The sequence below is a fragment of the Odontesthes bonariensis genome, chromosome 21 (assembly GCF_027942865.1).
Source record: "Odontesthes bonariensis isolate fOdoBon6 chromosome 21, fOdoBon6.hap1, whole genome shotgun sequence".
In the NCBI taxonomy this organism is placed as follows: Eukaryota; Metazoa; Chordata; class Actinopteri; order Atheriniformes; family Atherinopsidae; genus Odontesthes; species Odontesthes bonariensis.
The window spans coordinates 3,221,546-3,236,009 of NC_134526.1; the positions used below are offsets into that span (position 1 = coordinate 3,221,546).

At 44.4% G+C, this 14,464-nt stretch overlaps 1 protein-coding gene across 9 annotated transcripts in view; it reads right to left on the reverse strand.

The window, feature by feature from the left end:
• The window catches only part of LOC142372022 (NLR family CARD domain-containing protein 3-like), a 44,342-nt gene that overhangs the window by 20,117 nt on the left and 9,761 nt on the right, over positions 1-14,464 (reverse strand). For 4 of the 9 annotated variants that reach the window (XM_075454768.1, XM_075454767.1, XM_075454765.1 and 1 more), the window contains exon 1: positions 4,955-5,059. The exons of 1 other annotated variant lie outside the window; for it this stretch is intronic. The gene's annotated coding sequence lies outside the window, so the exon portion shown is untranslated. Of the gene's footprint in view, positions 1-4,954; positions 5,063-14,464 lie in introns of those variants that run through there. 4 more of the 9 variants (XM_075454769.1, XM_075454771.1, XM_075454773.1 and 1 more) reach the window with 3 other exon arrangements.

Below are 14,464 nucleotides of genomic sequence, written 5' to 3' on the forward strand. Positions count from 1 at the left end.
TTCTTCATGCACTTTAGTGTCTTTTTAAAATGCCTATTTGATGTTTTACTGTTTAATCTGCACCTTCATCACCTTGGAGCCTCTGAACTCTTACTGTGCCATCTTATATACATATATTCATATGCACATTACATATACAGATAAATATGTACACTACACATGCAGAGTTTACCTGCACATACATAATAACTGAGATAATAATCATTATGATGATACTCAATGTACTTTTTTCTTTCTAACATCATTTAGTTACCCTGGAACAAGTCTGTATATTATCCATCATCATGTCTTTGAACCCTTTTTTAAAAATTCAACACATTCTTGCTATATTTTACTTCTTCTGGTAATAATTCCATAACTTTACACCACTGATATGCACCTACTGTCAGGGTTGGTGGTGTTAAAGGACACGGACTTCAAAAAGCAAACTAGAATTATTTTACACTGGCGGCCTGTCCAGGGTGTACCCCGCCTCTCGCCCATTGACCGCTGGGATAGGCTCCAGCCCCCCCGCAACCCGACCAACGGATTTAGCGCTACAGAAAATGGATGGATTTATTTTACAAAAACAAAGTAACAAACAAAAGGCGCAGCTGAGCCGGATAACAAAGAAACTGAAACTGTGGAATCAAATGAAACATTAACAAGACTAGGAAAAAACAGCTGATGGAAATGAGTGCCGGTAACGTGAATGAAACTAAAACATGGGAAAACTAAGAACTAAACTAAGACATGACTAAAACGTGATCTAAAACCAAACATGACCTAAAAACATAGTCCCATGACACCTACTTTTCAGAACTGTATTACAGATGTGTTGTTTCCAGTTGTGTTGGCCTCTGAGGGCATAACCCCCCCGTCTCTTTCTCTGAACATGTATTGTATGTTGGGAGGAAGTAGGTTTCTTCTGGCTTTATACACAAATAAAGCTGTTTTCTGATCCATCAAGTCCAAATTTTAGTGCTTTTGATCTAATAAATAGTAATTTGGTGTGATCATAAAAGCCGACATCATTCACTGTTCGTATTGCTCTTCTCTGTAAACTGCCTGAAGCATGTTTTACACGCATTACCCCAAATCTCAGCACAGTAAGTTAAGTAAGGTAGAATCAGTGTGCAGCACACAATATTCAGAGGTTAGAAGTTAAGAAAACATCTGACCTTGCTCTCTGCTCCAATGCTTCTGGAAATTTTGGATCTTACTTGGTTCACCTGTGGTTTCCAACTGAATTTATGATCTATTGTTACCATCAAAAATTTGTTTTCATATACTCTTCCTCAGTCAATGCTTTCTATCCTTAAATCTACCTGAGTTGTTAGATGGGTTTCACGATTTCCAACAATCATAAATTTGGTTTTATTCAAATTCAAAGATAACTTGTTTATCATTTCAGTTGACCTAATTCTGCCATCACCTTCTCCATTAGCCTCTGAAAACAGTTATCTGAACAGAGAATAATACTACCATCAGCAAAAAGGACATATTTCAAAATATTGTACACTCTATGTCGTTTACATACATAATGAATCCTTTTGGTCCAAGTATCGGACCCTGTGGCACTCCGTACAGAATGTCTGCTGACTTTTTTACAACATAATATTATGGTCTATGACATCAAAAGCTTCCTTCAGGTCCAAGAAAACCCCCACTGCAAACTTCTTCTCATCAGCTGCACTTCAAAGCTCTTCCATAAGCTCCATCAAAGCCAATGAAGTTGCTCTACTTTCTCTAAAACCATATTGACAATCAATTATTTATCAGCAACTTTTTTCAGGAAAACTGTTGCAAGATTTCTGGCACCAAACCATTGCTCGGCACTGCTTTCTTCTGGCGGTATTATTTCCAGTTTGGGGCCCACTGATACAAAGAATTTATTAAAACCCTTTTTAATCATGTCATCTACAACTTTTCCATTGGCAATACAGTTATTATTATGGCTTATTACTGGCTCCTATATGGAGGAATGGAGCTACATCCAGTTAACACTTGAGGGCCCAAAGTGCAGACTTTAGTCTGCAATGAAATCCCCCCCAAATGTATGAATAAGTCTAACCACTAACTGCCTCCCATTGTTGTGTAAAGGGGCCTAATTATTGGGCTGTGCCCCTGCCAACACCCCATATATGTTTATTACTTCTTTCTACTTGTATAACTTTGACAATTCTAGTATTTTACAGTCAGGTTTCCTGTTTTATGAAGCAGCTCTACGAGGCCACAGCCTCTGACAGGTTTGTTTTATTTATTTCGTCTCCATAGCAACCACTCTGGTGTTAGCCCGATTCTTTTATTGGAAGCCCAAGAACAAGCTGGAGAAATCTTAAGTTAAACAAAGAATTTATTCGTGGTCACATGTGAAGTTTAGCCGTGCTGAACTCAGAGAGACTGAGCCCTCGCAGGGCCTCCATCAGAGAGAGTCCCGATATCCGGAAACATTTCATATTTATGTCCACCTTTATCTCACAGAGGTTGGACTTACACTTGATAAAGTATAATTGGACATTTGCTAGTGATATCACTAGCAAATGCAGGCCATCCACGGTCTTTGTCATGTTCTTTGGATGTGATAAACGATGTGTGTGTGTGTGTGAGTGTTGTTTCAGGCGTGCATCTACTGCACCAGACCTATCTGACATACATTTCGTTTGTATGAGCAGAGTGTAAACGTACAGACTAGGAACATAGATTATCTAGTGAACTACAGAATATGAATACAGAAAGTCTAAGAATAAAGCCAATTTATAACACTGGTTTTACCTGATGCTTACATCTATTAAATGCAGAAGCAAAGAAGATTCAAAATGACAACGAATGACAATGGTTCACTGCAGGTTCACTGATGAAATTGAGAAATATTTAATTAAATTAAACCTAAATGAAACACATGGCACAAACAGGAAAAATTATCTTTTTGCCTTTCCAGAACACATTAGAAAACACTAAATGAATATATTAAGCTCAAATTCTGCTCAGCATAAAAATATAAAACACACAGAGGATGACCTCAATTCTCAGTCTGCATGCCACCCGACACCTGGATGATTAAGGCTACGGCTACACGAAAACGAAACGAGGTTTTTTTTGAAAACGGGTTCGAAAATTCTTGCGACCACACGGAAACGCGCTGCTGTCCAGACGAAAACGATGAAACGATGCAGTACGCACGCCACTGTGTCACGCCACGCTGTGAGACAATAGAGAAGTGTTAAAACTGGCTCACAGCGTCAACGTTTGACTGACGCAAAAACGTTTTAGCTGTAACAATGGAAACGAAACGAGGCCGTTTTCAAACTTTCCCACTCTGGAACCCGTTCTCAAAAACTATCGTTTTGGGGTAGTGGGAACGCCGGCTCCGTGTGGCCGCGACAGTGAAACGATGAGAAAAAGTATCGTTTACAGTGAAAAACGTTTCCGTGTAGCTGCAGCCTCAAAGCCAACGACACCAAAGCATGTTTTTCTTTTCCAATCTCTGTGTAAAGCCATGGACTCATGTGATGAGTTTTAGGTCATGTTTTGGTTTATAGTTCATGTCTTGTTTAGTTTTTTTCTAATGTTTTAGGTTCAGGTCTTGTTTAGTTTTCATGTCATGCCACCCTCTCCTTCCCTGCCATCAGCCTCACGTCCCTCACCTGTGTTTTCCCCATCAGCTGCACTCTATCCCCAATCAATCACCACAGTATTTAGTCCCCAGGTCTTTTCATGCTCCTTGTCAGATTCTTCCCGTCATCGATGCTTCTGATCATAGTAAGCAACGTATTTATTCGTAAAGTCAAGTCTTTTGTTTTTCACAGTCTTGTTTTGTTTTTTCCATAGTATGTAGGTGAGGAGCAGGATGAGGCCTGCCGACAGGCCGACGATCACAAACTGGTGGATGGAGAGGATGTTCTCCAGAGTGTGGATCCTCTCCTCCAGAGCGTGGATCCCATTCTCCAGAGCGTGGATCCCCTTCTCCAGAGCGTGGATCCTCTCCTCCAGAGCGTGGATCCCATTCTCCAGAGCGTGGATCCCCTTCTCCAGAGCGTGGATCCTCTCCTCCAGAGCGTGGATCCCATTCTCCAGAGCGTGGCACTTCTCCAGTGCCATGAAGAATGTTTTCTCCATGGCACTGATTTGGGAGTCGAGCTTCTCATCCTTGTTCCTGGTTTGGTAGTAGTCATAGACGCCAGACCCTACGGTCCAGAACGTATTCAGAATTTCCACCATCGACGGCATGGTGAGGCAGAGAGGTGGGCTCAGCTGTAGGTGGCACAAGCTCTGTCAAATACTGAAACAAAGGCATGCGATTTTAGATGAGACTTTAGTTTGGTTTTAAGCTGTTTTAAAGTTGGTAAATTCCAGGAAAAAGGTTAAAAATGGCTGATGAGTCATCCTGCACTTGGGGGCGTGTACTAACGCTGCATCCAATGAAATTCTACATTTCACAGGAGCTGCTACAGACGGGCTGGGCCTGATCAGGCCTATCAAGCTGACCAATCAGAGCAGACTGGGTGTTTTCTTTTTTTTTTTTTTTTGTGGGGGGGTCAGCCTCTTTGACTTCTGTCTTTAAATGAAACATTGTTACCAATATTATGTACTGTATTTGTACCAATAAATTACCATAAACACTACCCACTGAAACTTTAAACAAGAAGCATTTTTATATATGTTCACAAAATGAAGAATATGTCAGAATGAAGTGACGTACATAGCTTGAATGTAACGTTTGTCAATTCTGGTTAACAGTAGAGCTGCACAATAAATAAAAAACTTAATTATAAAAAAGAATACATTAAAGGCAATGATGACGATTGTAGACAAATGCAACTCTCTGCCCTCAAGTTAACTACTTTAATCAATAATCTGATCATCATGTAGATTTGTCTTCAAACTCAAACTGATCAAAGTTTGTTCTGAAATAAGAAGTGAACATGTTCTCCAACATCACAGAGCAGAAACAAACAGGAAAGTTTGAACTTACAGATTGTTCAGAGCTGAAGAAGAAGAAGACTCTCCACTCGACAGACTGAGACTCAGGTGAGCTGCTTCCTGGAACCAGTCAGAGCCGAGTCCACCTGTGATGGAGGCGGGACAGATAGAACCTGTCTGACCTTTGGAGTTCATGTTAAACACACCTCCAAGTTCCTGAACAACAAACTCTGAACTTTGTACTGCAGTTCTCTCTGAGATGCAGTGTAAATTCCCCTCATGAACATAGCTGCCTTTGCATCAGAACAGGTGTGTTCAGGTGTGTTCTGATGCTCATCAGCTCAGGATCAACAGTGAAATGAACTCTGAGAACAGACCACTCATCCTGGCAGTCAGGGAGGAGAGGATGGGCTAACCTGGATCCAGTGTTGGCTTTGTGTCAGCCTTTAATCTCACTCTATATTTTGGTCTGATTTTCATGCTGATCACCAGTTTTGATCTCAGTAGAATAAAAAAAAGATGTGTTTTTAAGTCTAAGGCAAACTGCAAGAATCGTTTTAAACTGCTGGGATTCTAATTTTCTATCAGTGTTGGTCATGTTTACTGTCTCAAACAGCTGATTGATCATGTGATCAGTCATGTGGGGAAGGTGTTAGAAATTATTCACAAAAGCTGTTTTCCACAGCAAAAGGAAACAAAACTTTATTGTAATTTTCTGTTTGGTGGTTCAGACGGTGGATAAAGAGCAGAAATAATGAAAATCTGGGCCCTCTGAGGGCAGAAGCTCAGACAGTAAATGCTCAGGTGGGCAGGAGTCCATCAGGACATCCGCCTCCCCTCCCAGAGGAGACTCATAATAACACAGAAACAAGTGATGGCCTTTATCCAATAAAAGCTACTGAACTGTTTCACCTGTATTTAGTTTTTGGATGGATATAACAAACAAGACAAACATCCAGAAGCACAGCTGCTGGCCTCTGCAGGCAGATATACTTTACAGGCCATAACGAGCAAAGAAACATCACACAGCAGCCACCTTTGATAGCCTGAGGTGTCAATAATTAATCTATCTGAGCAGCTCAGAGTGGCTTCATAAAGCTGAGCCCATCATGGAGACGTCCAGGAATGCGTGGGGCTAAATCCCACAGTCAGATAAACTAAACACTGTCAGCGTTTATAGGTCGCCTTTATTATTGTGTTCTTTGGAGGAGGCAGAATTTCATTTATTACATGTGATACCTGCCTGATGTGGGAGGACAAGGCGTCTGTAAAATGGCACAGACATCTGTTATGGATAATAATACAGATATAATTTACCCGTAATAATAAAAGGCGGCTTTAAAAGTCCTGAATTTGAGGAGGGGAAGGAGTACATAGCTCTGTTTACACAAGTTCTCTTTTTAGGTATTATTTCTTGTTTGTTTCACAATAATAAATATATTTACATCTTCAAGGTTTTTACGGCATGTTGTGTAAATGATGGTGATCTGAATACTGTGCCAAACACATTTGCTTTGCCAAGGGAAATACTCACATTTCTGTCAACACGTTTGCCAAGAATCCTTCTTCCAGTCGACAGCTTCCAACAGTTAAACACGGTGATGGGTGAGGACCCGTAAACACCGTGTATGGTGAGGGCGGGGCTCTGCTGACCTCAACCAGGGACGTTGTAGGTCGGTGGGGGGAATACTTTGAGGACCTCCTTAAACCTACCGACACGCCTTCCGATGAGGAAGCAGAGTCAGGGAGCTCGGATGTGGGGCCTCCCATTTCTGGGCCTGAGGTCACCGAGGTGGTCAAAAAACTCTTCGGGGGAAAGGCCCCGGGGGTGGATGAGGTCCGTCCAGAGTTCCTCAAGGCCCTGGATGGTGTCGGGCTGTCTTGAATGACACGTCTCTACAACATTGCGTGGACATCGGGGGCAGTGCCTCTGGACTGGCAGATCGGGGTGGTGGTCCCCCTCTTTAAAAAGGGGACCGGAGGGTGTGTTCCAACTATAGGGGGATCACACTCCTCAGCCTCCCTGGTAAGGTCTATTCGGGGGTACTGGAGAGGAGGATCCGTTGGATAGTCGAATCTCGGATTCAGGAGGTGCAGTGTGGTTTTCGTCCTGGCCGTGGAACAGTGGACCAGCTCTATACCCTCCGCAGGGTCCTGGAGGGTGCATGGGAGTTCGCCCAACCGGTCTACATGTGTTTTATAGACTATGAGAAGGCGTTCGACCGTGTCCCTCGGGGACTCTTGTGGGGGGTGCTCTGGGAGTATGGAGTGCCGGACTCCTTGATATGGGCTGTTCGGTCTCTGTATGACCGGTGTCAGAGTTTGGTCCGCATTGCCGGCAGTAAGTCGGACATGTTTCCTGTGAGGGTTGGACTCCGTCAGGGCTGCCCTTTGTCACCGATTCTGTTCATAATTTTTATGGTCAGAATTTTTAGGCGCAGCCAGGGCCCTGAGGGGGTCCGGTTTGGCGACCTCAGAATCGGGTCTCTGCTTTTTGCGGACGATTTGGTTCTGTTAGCGTCGTCAGGCCGTGACCTTCAGCTCTCACTGGAGCGGTTCGCAGCCGAGTGTGAAGCAGCTGGGATGAGAATCAGCACCTCCAAATCTGAGACCATGGTCCTCGGCCGGAAAAGGGTGGAATGCCCTCTCCGGGTCGGGAATGAGATCCTTCCCCAAGTGGAGGAGTTCAAGTATCTCGGGGTCTTGTTCACGAGTGAGGGACGAATGGAACAGGAGATTGACAGGCGGATCGGTGCGGCGTCTGCAGTGATGCGGGCTCTGCACCGGCCCGTCGTGGTGAAGAAGGAGCTGAGCCAGAAGGCGAAGCTCTCGATTTACCGGTCAATCTATGTTCCTACCCTCACCTATGGTCACGAGCTGTGGGTAGTGACCGAAAGAACGAGATGGCGAATACAAGCGGCCGAAATGAGTTTCCTCCGCAGGGTGTCTGGGCTCTCCCTTAGAGATAGGGTGAGAAGCTCGGTCATCCGGGAGGGGCTCGGAGTAGAACCGCTGCTCCTCCGCATCCAGAGGAGTCAGATGAGGTGGCTCGGGCATCTATGTTCAGACTATGTCTCTCGGCTGGCCTGGGAACGCCTCGGGGTCCCCCAAGGAGAGCTGGAGGAAGTGGCCGGGGACAGGGACGTCTGGGTCTCTCTGCTTAAGCTGCTGCCCGCACAACCCGACCCCCGGAGAAGCAGCAGATGATGGATGGATGGATGCAGTTGATTTGTCTCCTACAAACTGGATCAGATCTTTCCATGACTTTTCAGTGTCTGCTGGTTTCTTTTCTTTGTTCAGATATTTCACAGGCAGCTCTGAACCTTCAACATCTAAAGGAAAATATCATGTATGTTCATTAGAAAATAAGAGTAAAAAAGAAAGAAAGCAAAAAAGAAAGCAGGCTGATTCATTTTCATCAGTTAATGTTACAGCTGGGAGTTGATCTGATTAGTACACATAACATCATATGATGTAATGCTGAGAGCTTTCAAGCTAATCTGCTTCATTGGTTAGTTTGAGCTTGAATTCAGCAGCTAGTTTTATTTAACAGTAAATAGAGGAAAGTTACAGAATAACTGAAGTTACAGTCTGATTTAGTAAAGTCTAAACATTGTTTAAGATGGATATAAACTGCTCTAATAAAGTATTTTTCCACCCAGCTGTCACTCTGTCTGTCTCATGAGGGACAGCAGATCGCTGACCAAAATGCTCTCCGTGATGGACAATCCATCACATCCTCTCCATGAAACTCTACAGACACAGCGGAGGTCACTCTCCAACAGACTGATTCAGTTCAGCTTCTACAATGAACGCTTCAGGGAAACATTCCTAACATTCACCATCTCTCTGTTCAACAGCTCACCTCTGCAACAGGTGAACTCACCACTGCAGTCCACATCTGTTTATATTAATAATATATTGTTAAAACACTCTTAATAATCTTAACTAACTTAACTTATCTTAACTATGTCAGTTTTATTGCACTGCCATATGTATTTAACTTTTAAATCTTGGGACACTCTGTAGATAAATTTCTATATTTTTATTATGTATTTTAAGCTGTTCTGTCATTATTTATTCTTATTGGTTATTTTAATATAACATACTATTTTAACTTTTGCATTGTGACTACCCTGCTGCTGCTGCTGTCATTTTCCTCATGTGGACCGAAGCAGAGAAACTACGATCATCACTGCCCTCCAGTGGTCACGGTTAGTAACTACAACTCCTCACATGCAGTGATACTGATGTTCTCGCCAAGATTACTCCTCTTTCTGCAGTATTTTGGCACAAATGTTCATCAGTCTGATGAGAGTGTCAACAGAGAGATAACTGACTGATATGAACTGACAGTGAGAAAAAGTCTGCCATCACACTCAGATGCAGATCTGGTTCCAAGAACTCAGAACATCTGTGTTAGTTGAGACAACAGCTGTTCAGTTAGACATCAAACTGTTTAAAATGTTAATGTCATCAAAGAACATGTTGCAGTGCACAAGTTTACTAAAGCTGTCCAATAATCAATAAGAATAACAATTAATAATCAAATCACAATTCAACAGTTTTTTCAAATAAAGCAAACGAATGTTAACATCAGAACAACAAGTCCTATCACAACATGGGACAGGCAGCAATATATTTCTAGAATATCAACAACTTGAGTCTATAACAACTAAGAAATATATCTTCCACCAACCATTAGGGTAGCAGAATTTTAAGCATCTGCACCCTAAAACTGCTATCAAAAACATATAAATTAAAAATGGGAGGCAGATACCCTAACCCTAAGGGTCACAGGACCACAGCCCTAAACTTAAGTCCCCCACTCCATACCACGTTTTGAAATATTGATTTTAATCATTTTCCCAAAAACTTTCTTATCCTAAATCGGAAACCCTACTTTTCTTATTCTTTCTTTTTTTATGCCTTGCCCTCCCACATTTCCTAACCCTAAGGGTCACAGGACCCAGGCCCTAACCCTAAATCCCCCACTCCATGCCACGTTTTGAAAAATGAATTTGAATAAATTTTATGATTTTTTCCCCGAAAACTTTCTGATCCTAAATCGGATCCCCTATCTTTCTTCTTCTTTCTTTTTTAAGCCTTCCCCTCCCACATTTTCTCCCACATATCCTAGCTCTAATGTCACAGGACCATAGCACTAACCTTAAATCCCCCACAAGATAACACGTTTTGAAATAATTAATTTTAATAATTCTTCCCCACCTCACAATGACTCAAAATCCTAATTTGCGGCGCATGCAATACAAAATTCTTCACAGAACACATTATACAGGAAAAAGGATGTACAGGATGGGTCTTGCACACTCAAATATCTGCTCACATTGCACAGATAACACACCTGATGATTATGCACACGGTTTGTGGTTTTGTGCTCCTGTCCAGATGTTCTGGCCTGAGGTCTGTGAGGACCAACAGCATGACTTAAGTGTAGTGTTCCTGCATGCCTCACACTGTGCATACTGGGGGACTTAGAGCACGTCAACATGGAAATTAACTCAGCACACGTGGTCCTCACAGTGCTATGTATCGCAAAAAAAACTATTCTCATGAACTGGAAGGCAAAGAACAATCTGTGTATTAACCAGTTTAGAAATGTTCTTTTAGATTATATTAGCATGGAAACAATGTCTGCCTCCTCAAAACATCAACTGGCTGAATTTAATTCTCTCTGGTCCCCGCCGATTAGCTTTATCACATAGTGGGGGTGGTGTGTTGCTGTCCCGCCGCTCGGTTGAGTGTGTGCTGGGGGGGCTGTGGGGCTTCGGGCATCTAGTGGTCTCTCGGGTCGTGGGGGCCAGGTTGATCATTGCTGGGGGGGACTGTGTGTCTGGCCTGGTTGGCAGTTTGTGGGGCTTGCGGGTGGAGCTCTCTTGCGGCATTGGGCGGGGTCACTTGGGGACCCCGGGGTGGTGGCTGCTGGCTCTGGGTCGGGTGGCCGCGCCGCTTTGGCGTGGGTGGTAGTGTCTGGGGTGTCCTGCCTGTGCTCGGGGGGGTCTGGGGTGCCCTGGGCACACCATGGTGTGGGTGGGTTGTTGCAGGTCCTGGTGTCGGGCTGGTTGCTCGGGGATCTCCGATGTGTCCGCAGATTTTTCTTTTTTAGGTTGTGATGGTGCTTTTCCCCTGTTGGGGGCAGCTTGGGTGGGCCTGGTTGATGGTGGGTCTCAGGCCCGGGCTGTTGCGACTGTAGGGACCGCGTGTTTATTTTTGTTTGTTGTTTTGTTCTTTTCTTTACTTGGAGGGGCCATCTAGAGTGGGTTAGGTGGGTGCCTTCTGGGTGCCAAGTAGCTCCCCGAATACGATCGCTGCAGGCGCCGGACCTGGTGGACATCAGGCCCTCCTGCCCTGTGGCAGGTCCCAGGAAACGGGGGTGCCTATTGCGGCCAATCTCTGGCTGCCCTCTCGCGTATATTATGTCTATGAGGTGAGCTCAACAAACCCAGAAGAAGAGCAGCCACTGACGTCACTCTCTTGCGCAGCTTGGGATTGCGAATTTAAATTGAATTATGGAAAATATTTTATATAATATATATATAATATTAAATAACAAACAAACAAAAAAAAAATCAACAAATGTCCTTTTCTTTATAATTTTAAGTAAGTAACTAAATGAGCAGTCTTGAAAGAGAAAATTACAATGCAGTTTGGATGATCTATTATTAATTTGAGTCAACTAATGCAGCTGTGAGCTTGAAATGCTTGAAATTATTGTAAAGATTTGCTTCCATAGACATCATCTAACAGTGCATCAGGTTATAGTCAGATTTATAATCTTAAGTAAAACATCTGCATCATTAACAGCTGTCTTCAAAGGCTACATGAAGCCCATAGACATAAGACCTAAAGGCTCAGAGGCAGATGAAACCCAGCTGTGCCTTCATTCCAACCAGATGATCTCAAGTGTCAGCAGGAAACTCAGCTTGAACTTTTGATCAACCAGCCAATCAATCCATCTATCACAGTATCAATATTAAGATTAAGATTAAGTGGGGTGGTGTGGTGGGTTGAGCAGGCGCCCCATGTACAGAGGCTACAGTCCTCGCTGCAGCTGGCCCCGGTTCGAGTCCTGCATTCAACTTTCCTGTCCATTAAAGGCATAAAAGCCCCCAAAAATAATTTAAAAGATTAAGATCGGATTTATTGTAATGTATACACACACATTCTCCGCTTTTAACCCTATCCAGGTTGGCACCTGTTGACACACACATGCACATGCACAGGGTCACACACTCCTCGAGACAGATGCCAACCTGGAGCAGTGGGTGTAGTGGAGAAAAGGAGTCGAAACCGCGTCGGTCAGCCTTTCATTGGGGAAGTCTCTTTGAACAAGCCGTCACAGAAAATGTGACCTCATTTTGTGACACCCTTTTATACTAATCTGGATCATACAATGCATACGTGGCCAAGCCCAATCTTCTCTGGAGGCGCCTGGCTTTTGCCATTATCGTAAACAAGCTCAATCTAACTATCAACAATATTCATATGAACCAGTCAACAAAGCACACGATGTAATTAGGCCAAGTCATGACATTTCTCTCCCACATGGACAGCTATTCACAGCGCCTGGGGAGCATGGGGGGTACGGTCCCTTGTTCAAGGGCACCTCAGCTGTGACAAGGAGGTGGACTGACACCCCTCCAGCTATCAGTTTCACCAATCTTTTTGAGTGGCGAGAGTGGGAATCGAACCACCAATTGTCCGCCAACCTTGAACGACCGACTAACCACTGAGCCACGGCCGCCTAATATAAAATCCTCTCTTTGTCTCTCTGAGAGACAACCTTTGTGCCATGATTGATGATGTAACATCTGTAACCCTGCGGTGTTGACAGTCTAATCACTGGGGAGGCCAAACAACCACCAACACTGCACACTTCCCTTTCTGTATCATTATAATTATGATGTAAATACATGCTCAGTTTTGGCATGGTCACGCAGCAGAGCTTCATTGTGGGCTATGCTGAAGCACCCAGGCATTCACCGCCATCCGGGCCTCTTTTGTGGGCCACAGAAGACCGTTGCCAGCCACCACCACCAGGAGGAAACGGATAGGTGTCATCTGAAGAGTGGCGCCCCATGGTTCAACCACTTCTTGGCAAGCCTCCCTATCCACTGGACGACTGCACAGATGCTATACCAGACTTGACACCAGGGTGTGCACGGAGGTCGGGTTCAGGGTCCCTGTCCCATGACTCATGGTCCAAACCTTCACCTTGGCACCTTAACCTCAACATGGTATGGTGGTGTCGCCCTGGCTGTTTGTGATCCACTTCCAGGAACACACTCTTCTCCCTCTTCTTCCCTCCTCTGGTGGTAGCAGCGAGGTTCAGAGGTCCGGAGAGGAGAGCTTTACCATCACGGACCATTAGAAACTTTAGAGAAGGGAATTTTATGCGGTCAGTTTGAAAACCAGTTGCACGTTTTCTGCTCTGCCATCTTTCCTTCGTCTGGAGCGCAGTCCATTCTGGGGGTACGAGCCCATACAAGTCCCCCACACTTGCATCTTGGGTAAAATGGGCGGAGCGAGAACGAATCCGAGCACGTCGACCGTACCTGCCTTGTTGTGTACTTTGAACTGTAACAGTACTTGGGCTGATGATGTTTCAGAACACAAGCACAGACAGGTCCGCAGACTGAGAGACGGCCACAGCATCAACAGTTCAGAAACCGTGAACAGGAAGTTCAGAATCACCACCACCATCTGGTTGTCTTTCCTCTGAACACACACCAGCCTGTTGGCACCTTGTTAGCACATAAACACACATTTGTTTCCTGTAAACACAGCCCGAGAGGTCCGGTTCTGATCAGCTCTGAGTGTGTGTGTGTTTGTGTCACCTGACTGCTCTGGAAGTGTGTGTGCTCGGGGATTCGGACCATCAGCTCAGTCTCATATGTGCCATAGTTTAAGGCCGACACGACAACAACTCTGACTGATCATCACCGACCAACTCTTAGACACACTAACACACACACAGGTGTTGGTACTTCAGGGTTTCTGAGGACCTTTGCAAAGATAAAACCCTCTGAAGTGAGGACCGCCACATATATACCTGTATAGCCTGTTTATACCTTTCAGCATTGATGGAGCCTTTCCAGATCTGCAGGTTTCCAGGTACTTCTGATGCATTGGGTTGGTTACTCCCTTTGCTATCCGTTACCAAGGAGATGCTGGTGTTTGCGTTGGAGAGGCCCACAACTAGCATGCCTAAACTGGTGACCCACCTGATGTAAAATACAATAATTGGTTTATTAGTTGGTAATCTCCCTTTGAGGATCAATGAGTAGAACGAGTACTCTCTTTCTCATTGGCCACCGTCGGCCGCTCAGTGACCGGTGCGGACTTATCATTGATCAGATCAGCAGCTGGCTTCAGAATAGATATGGCCTCCTGTGACAAGTATGTAGCCACCGCCGGGTGCTCAATAGTCTTAATTTTGGCCCTCATACTGCACCATACCCTCCAGGTCCGTGATGAGTCTCTGCCTCAAGTGGAGAAGTTTAAATAGCTCAGGATCCTATTAAATCTAAATTCTAAAAGT